This window comes from Lemur catta, chromosome 5, assembly GCF_020740605.2.
Source record: "Lemur catta isolate mLemCat1 chromosome 5, mLemCat1.pri, whole genome shotgun sequence".
In the NCBI taxonomy this organism is placed as follows: domain Eukaryota; kingdom Metazoa; phylum Chordata; class Mammalia; order Primates; family Lemuridae; genus Lemur; species Lemur catta.
Window position 1 is genome coordinate 44,683,541 of NC_059132.1, and position 7,664 is coordinate 44,691,204.

A 7,664-nucleotide genomic window follows, 5' to 3' on the forward strand; every position below is an offset into this window, starting at 1 on the left:
CAAATTGTGTGCCCCCCTCCAAAAGATACATCGATGGCCTGTGCCCCAGCACCTCACAATGCAACTTTATTTGGAAATAGGGTATGTACAGAGGTAATCAAATTATAATGAAGCCACAAGGGTGGGCCCAAATCCAATATGACTGGCGTCCTTATTAAAAGGGGAAGTGGGAACAGAGAAACAGACAGCCACAGAAGGATGGTGACGCGGACAGGCAGGGAGGAGGCCGTGTGGAGACAGGGTGAGAGGGATGCATCTACAAACTGAGGAGCACCTGGGGCTGCCAGGAGTGAGGACAGAGGCATGACAGGTCCGTCCCCAGCATCTGCGGTGGGAACGTGGCGCTGCCGGCACCTCGGTTGTAGACTTCCGCCTCCACTGTACAGTTCCATTGTTCTAAGCCGCTCAGTTTGTGGTCCCTTTTTTTTTTTTTTTTTTTAGCAGCAGCTCTAGGAAACTAATAGAGCACACAATCAATGTTCTTTTTCCTTCTTAGACCATTCATTCAACAGATATTTTAAGGCAGGTGCTAGGGATTTGCTCAGAGGCGAACGAGATCCTGTTTTGGCTCCCAGGTTGCTCATGTCCCAGTCAGGGAATAACTAGTAAACACGCAATTACAGTCCAGTGTGGTTAGTGTCCAGCCACAGGCAGGCCCACGGGAGGGTGCTCTGGACCCCCAGAGAGGAGCTGTTAGCCCAGCCTGGGCATCAGAGAAGGACAGCTTCTCTGAGGGAGTGATGTTCCCAAGTTGATAGAGTTGTAGTTTTATTTGGAAGAGAACAAGCCTGTTACGGTGCAAGGGAGTTAATGACTTTTTGTTGTGGTAATGGAACAAGTCCTTTTCCAAGTATACATGAGAAATGACAGGAATAAGCAAAATTAGAAGGGAAGCCGTTGTGTTTGTTTTACTTAGCAGTTCGGCCTCCAGAATAACCTTTAGCTGGGGTGTTTCCTTATTAAGACTGGGGGTTGGTTGGGAGTGGTGAGTGGGAGCTGTAGCAGGGTAGGTGACGATGAGATCAGGCACCATCAATCAACAGGCAGAAACTGATGTCTTTTGAGGCAAAATATTCCCTTTATTTAGCTTTCTTTCTTCAACATGTACCATGTGGCAGGAGACAATTCCAAACCATGGGCTGCACTGCTGGGTAAGGTTGTATAGGTTGTGGACTGCACAAGGACCTCTGACCAAGGGGAGAGTGGGGACTGAAATCCAGCTTGTGCTCACTTGCCGAAGCTGTGTGTCTTGGGATGCCCCTTCCTTTTGCACAAAGGTGCCACCTGCTTGCCAAATCATATGCCACTGATCCTGGTTCCTCTAAACAGGGGCATCTTTTTCTAACTCACATAGAGGTACCATCTATGTTGGTAGAATCCCAAGCATGGTCTTTAAGACTGGCTGCCTGATAAGACATTTGTTTCTTTGAAACAAAGGCCATTCTACATGTTGGAAAGCTGCCAAGGAGTCCTTGTTATATGATTAGAGCCAGGCCCTGCATGACCTTAGTATGTACACCTATGTCATTAGCTAGATTACCACCCCCCAGCTAACCTCCTGGCCTAAACTCGTACTCTATGGCTTTTGGCTCATGCACTTGAAGTCAAGGCTACATTTGGTTTTCGTGGAGCCTAGAAGGTCAAGGACACAATAAAGCTCTAAATAATTGGCTAATAAATGTGTGTTATAAATATTGTTTGGGTTTCTAGGACAATGGTCTTTATAAATTCCATTTTTGTCATATAGTTAAATGTCTGATACTTTGAAAATTACCCTGAGTTTGGAGTTTCTTCTCCTCTAGAACACCATAGCCCCCTCCCCCAATTTTCTTTGGGAGTGAGGGAAGTGGACATGCTGTGGGGCCAGGAAGTGTGCCCCCGCCCAAAATATGGACACACGACAGGTTCTAGTGCTTATGGTACAGAGCACAGTGAGGAAGAGGCTCTATTTGCAACAGGAGCAGAGGGAAAAACAGTGATATAGGGACAGTGCAGGCGTCACAAGTAGAGCCACATGGACTTCCAGATGGCAGTGGGGAGAACAGACGGAGCTGGGGTGGCATGCTGGGTAAGGAACCGGGGTCCCCATTCTGGTGTGGCTCTGGGGGAGGGAAAGCCTGTTCGTCAGGGGCACTGGAATTTCTTACCTGCCAACAACAGTCCTACGGGTTCATATGAAGACACTTCAGCAATAATAACTTTGTTAAATATCACCGGCTTCTAACCCCACTTGCATGTTAGGGAATCTCTGTAGGCCCTCCTTGCTGTCTACCCGGTATTGCTGGAAGCCTCCTGTCGGCTCAAGAGCAGTTCTTTCCTGTTTTACCCTCAGTCCCCAATCCTGGGGCTGCTGTCCAAACTCCTGAAGCTCCGTGCAGGCAGAGCGTCTGGCTGCTGTGGGGGTGTGTGGCGCCCGAGCCCAGGCCTGGCCAGCCTTCCCTCCCCTTTGTGCTGGGTGCCCCGTGCATGGAACAAGCCATGCTGTGTCCTGCCCTCTTGACCTTGTGCCCCTTGCCTCTAGAACCCCACAAAATGTTGCAGGTATCCTGATGTTTCTCTGACTCCCTTGTAAAGTCAACTCCTGGCTGTAGCTTCTCTGTCCTGGGGGCTCTGCCGAAATCCCAGGTGCTGTGTGGGGAGACAGGACACAAGGCCCTCCTTCCCACGCTGCCTCTGCCCCCGGGGCTTGCCCACAACACAATGCCGACATCATCACTTCCACCCTGAAAGTATCCACAGGAGATGGCGTGGTGTCCTTTGCTAAGGTGAGAATCAGTTTCCTTCAAAGTTGTGTTTATTTTCAATGATTTATTTCCTAGGATGCTTCTCTAGCCTTAAATGGTCTCTGGGGATGAGCTCTCTGAGGCCAGGTGGGACCGCGTTCTCCCGTTAGTGACTTGTTCCTGATTCCAAGATTCTGGAACTGGAATGTGACTGTGGAGTATTGAAGTCACAGCACACACGACATTGCACGATGGAAGCCAGCTGAAACAAGGAAACAGAAAGGAACAACTCCAGACGGACAGCTCAGGGTGTGACTGTAAAGGGGGAATAAAACGAAACCAAACTAACAGACAAAGTTTGGCACCTCGGGAGCCAGGAGCGGGGAAATTCAATATGATAATGAAAAATTGTGGCCAGGGAACCAGGCAGGAGAAATAAGAGCCTTTCTCTTCTAAATGACTCCAGATGTGACATTTGCCACCCCAGCTGGCGGGGGGTGGGGGGGGTCATTGCTAAGGGCCGTGGAGGTTGGCCAGGTTGGACTTGACACCTGGCGACCAGTTAGGGGAGTTTCTGAGTTAACCTGTCTTTCAATTCCTTCTAAGTCATTGCCAAACACGAGGTGGGAAAAATTAAAAATAGAAGGGAGGAAGAAAAGTCACAAAGATCACTTTCCTGGTTTCTGTGAAAGTTGTGGCTTGTGAGTATTAGTTTGTACTGAGCTCCACGCCAGGCTCTGGAAGGCAAAGGGGAGAAGAAAGCTGATGGCTGCAGCCACGCAGGTCCCGGCCTCCCTGCCTCCGGTGCACATCCAGGCTGCTGCGGGCACCTCCTGCTTGTGACCCTCAACATGGTGGCTTCTGCTCCTGATTCTCTGACCCTGTGCTCTGCTACCTGCTCACAGCTTTTGTTCTGGGTCGCGATGCTGCCTCCCTGTTCTGATGCTCTCCTCCGGCTGACTGCCACCCCTTCATCCACTCCATCCTCACGGAACCCTCCACGGAACCCCATGGAACCCTCGCTCACTGGATCAGCTCCACGCCTTCCGCCCCTGAGAGGACTCAGAGCATATGAGTCAAACATGAAAAGAGGTGAGGACCCACCAGGTGAAGAGAATAACCTCTGGCCAGGGAGGGATGCAAAATCAGTTGTTCAGGAGGGTGACAAGGGTGCTCTTGGCATGGAAGCCAGGCTTAGAGTGGCCACGGGAGATCTGGGTCCCCAGTGGGCCTTAGGAAACACTTACCGATTCACTTGAGTGTCAGGAATCACAACTGAGTAGTCACAGAAAAGCCTGCACTTCGGGGAAGTTTTATTTATTTTACACTTTATGTAGTCTGAAAGTGGGTTCGTTGCCTGATGGTAGCAGAAAAGCAGGGTGTCCCTGTCCTTGGGAGTGAAACACCAGGGTGGATGGCCAGGGAGTCCCAGGTGGGCGCCAGGACCTCCAGCGTCCCAGCCTACCTTCGAGGGCCAGCTCACTTGCTCCCTCCACCACAAAGCCAAGCCTGGTGTCATCCCCACCTCACAGTGACAGTGCCTTGTTCTCTTTTTGTACTTACCATGGTCTCCCCATCATGAGACAATTTTGATACTTTTCTTCTTCCCATTGAGTTCATTGCCTGATGTGGCAGCAATGTGGGGTGTCCCCAGGGGACTGTCCCCAGTGGACTGTCCCCACTTCTTCCATCCCCTCCTCATGGAAGCCTCCATTGAACTCTCCATGGAACCAAAAAATAAACTGATTTTGAACTGGGATTATATTATACATTATTGAATTTCTGTTCTATGTATTGTGCTTAATACAGTCCTCAGCAAAGGTGTTGAATAAATATTTATGGAAAGAAGGAAAGAGAAAGTGAGAAAGCCAGACTATGCTGGTGGCCCATCCATCCAGGTGGGTGTGACAGTGAGGGACCAAAGATTTTTGTTGAAGAGCACGAGCGAATCAGGAAACTCAGTAGTTCAATACACTCCTTAAACAGCCATGATTTTTTTTCAGTGTTCTCATCAATGAATTAATCTAACCCTGTGTTAGCCTTCCTTTGTTTTTAGCTTATTTGCTGCTTGAATTAACAAATTCTGCAAGCCCACAACTAAAAGTGTAGTCATATAGTCTCTAACCAAATGGCCAAGGCAACGTCAGACAGAAAGAGCTTGGATTTGGAATCAGACAGATTTGAATCCCGGCTGAGCTCATGAGCCGGGGGAACCTTTGGCCAGTCCCCCAACTTCTCCAACCCCAACCCCTCTCCTGTAATATGGACCATTGTGTACCAGCCACGGCTGCTCTAGAGATTACGTGTCGATTTGCAGGGAAACACCTAGCACAGTGCCTCTCTTCACTGTTACCTGTCACAACGTTGTTAGTATCTGCCTTTTCAGATGTGGTCTTTCTGCACTCACGCATTTTAATCTTTTTAGTCTATCTTTATGTGGAAACCTGGTTGCAGCCCTTTGATCATGTCAATAATAATCTCTGGCCCTTTCTCAAATTTTCTTCCAGCGGAAGAAAGGGAAGGAAAGCCACAATAAAACGATGAAGGCTCCAGGGGCATGGATGCTTCCTGTGTTTCCATCCTTGGGTGGGTTTCAGGGAAATCCAGAAAAATATCAGCTGGGGGAATAAATCATTGCTTTTCGCTAAAGGGACATTGATACAAACATTCTTACCCTTGGGAGCGGCGAGACCGAGATGTTGGAGGAAGAATCTGGTTTTGTCACATCTATTAAGGGAAGCTCGGTGTGGGGGAGAAGAATATTTCAGGCTGGAGCATTTGCAGGACGCTGAAGGCATCAGTTCCAAAGTGAACAACTGAAAGCATTCACAAACTAGACATAAACTAACTCTGGCGAAATGGTTGGGAAATTGGGCAGAGAAACTTGTTTTACTGGCTGAGAGAAACACAGCCAATTCAAATCTGAAATTGAGCAGCTGAGATGATAAACTGCCCTCCCTAACAAGTCAGGGTTGTAATCAGGATGTGGCCCTTTCTGTTCTCTCACTAGCTATTTTGGGCTGTTTTCTGAAGGCAGACTTAATTGTTACATTTGCAGATGTTACATTTAGTTCTTCACGTCTGGGATGTGTGTCTTTATTTGCAGGAAACAAGTTTAATTAAAAAATACATTTTCTTTCATAGGCCCCTTTGGCTGGTTACACTGTTTTTGTTTTGGAGGAAATTTTACCTAAATATTTCCCTTAAATTCTTTTCAGAATTCCTGGTCCAAGCATGTAACTCAGGAAACACGCCCCCATGCCAGGTCTAACAAACTAGCTATACGAAATCAAGATGCCAAGAAACCGCTTCAGGACAGGGAATGTGGGCTTGCGAGTGAGGCCCAGGCTTCTACGATTGCTTCCCAATAATACAGAAGGATAGGAGAGGTGAATTAGGAAAAGGGACTTTAGCTCCACAGGTGAACACCCACCCAGCCTAACATAATAGTAAGTCGCTCTTACTGAGTGACACGCCAGGCACTGTTCTCTGCATCTCACATGAATTCTTCACTTAATTCTCACAGTAGCGCTACCAGGTAGGTATTACTGTAGTCAGCACTTACAGGCGAGGAAACTGGGGCTTGTACAATGTGAGGCACTTGTGCAGTGAACGGCTGGGGGAGACCTAGAACTCAAAACCTGGCCTAATTCTATACATGTTCTTGCCTTTAGCCTTTTCCCCCCTTCTTCTCCCTTTACCCCTTTGCTACTCCTCTTGTTTCCATATGTGTGGTTCCAGTGGGACTAACTCTGATCCAGCTTCAGGGATGGGGCATGTGACTTAGGTCAAGCCACTCAGGGCAGGGCCAAAGTGATTAGTCCGGAGTGGTCATAAGACCCAAGCCATTCTAATCAGAATGGACGGCGGGGCTTTGGGGTAAAGGTGTCTCCAGCGCTCTGTACCATGGACAATGTGGAGGTGGGGGTCTCCGACCACTGAAAGTGAAGCCCACATTCAGGGAAACCAGAGAAATGCAGGGGAAGGGCTGGTGCTGCCCGAACCTCCACAGTGAACCGCGGCTGACGCCTGAACCACCTTGGGGCTCAGTAGTCCCACAAGCCAACCAAGTCCCCATGTGTGCAAGCCAGACTGAGGTGCATTCTGTGACCCACGGCCAGATGTTCTAAGCGACGCGATGGCACTGTCCCAAGGGGCTCTTCAGCATTCTGCCCCAACCCTAGCCTCACAAAACTAGAATTTCCTAAAAAAAAAAAAAAAAAAAAAAAACCCAAAAAACTCTATACAGAAGGATTGAAATTGCTCTCAAAATATAGAGAAGGGCCACTGGGCACCAAAATGACTGGAGCAGACTGATTTTCACAGGAGTTCTTCGAGAGTTCCGGTGGCGTGGTATAATCCTGAACCACACTATTACTATTTTTCCTCTTTAGGAAAGTTTCTCGAGGACAAATTTTTGGAATTTTTGATGATACTTTTTGAAACAGTAGTAATTCTTTTTATAAGAAGAGGAGAAGTCAATCTGTGTTCTTTGGCAGACTATGCGGGCACTCTGTCCCCGCCCGACACCACGCGGGTGGCTGGCCCGACAGAGCTCGGCTTGGGGTCACTTCCTCACACCTCCTCCGTCCTGGGTTGCCAATCCCAACTCGATCTGTGTTTCCATGTTCTGCCAGAGTATTAAATAATAACAATGGCTCTGGCATTTCTCCTGCCAGGGCTGTTTGTATTATGTTTAATAGGAGACCCCTGAACATTGAAATACTTTCTCAACTTACTGGCATGAAACTAAAGGTGAAATTTAAGGCCCACGTCAGGACACTAAAAAAAAAAAACGACATATTTTGGGGCAAAGAAACATTTTCTTTTCCTCTCAAATTATGTCCTTAGTGAAACTGCTGTGTACTTGTGTATTCAGATGTGGCTACGATCTGCTCCATATAGGGAAGTCCCTGTTTAATCCAAACATATAGGGTCTGA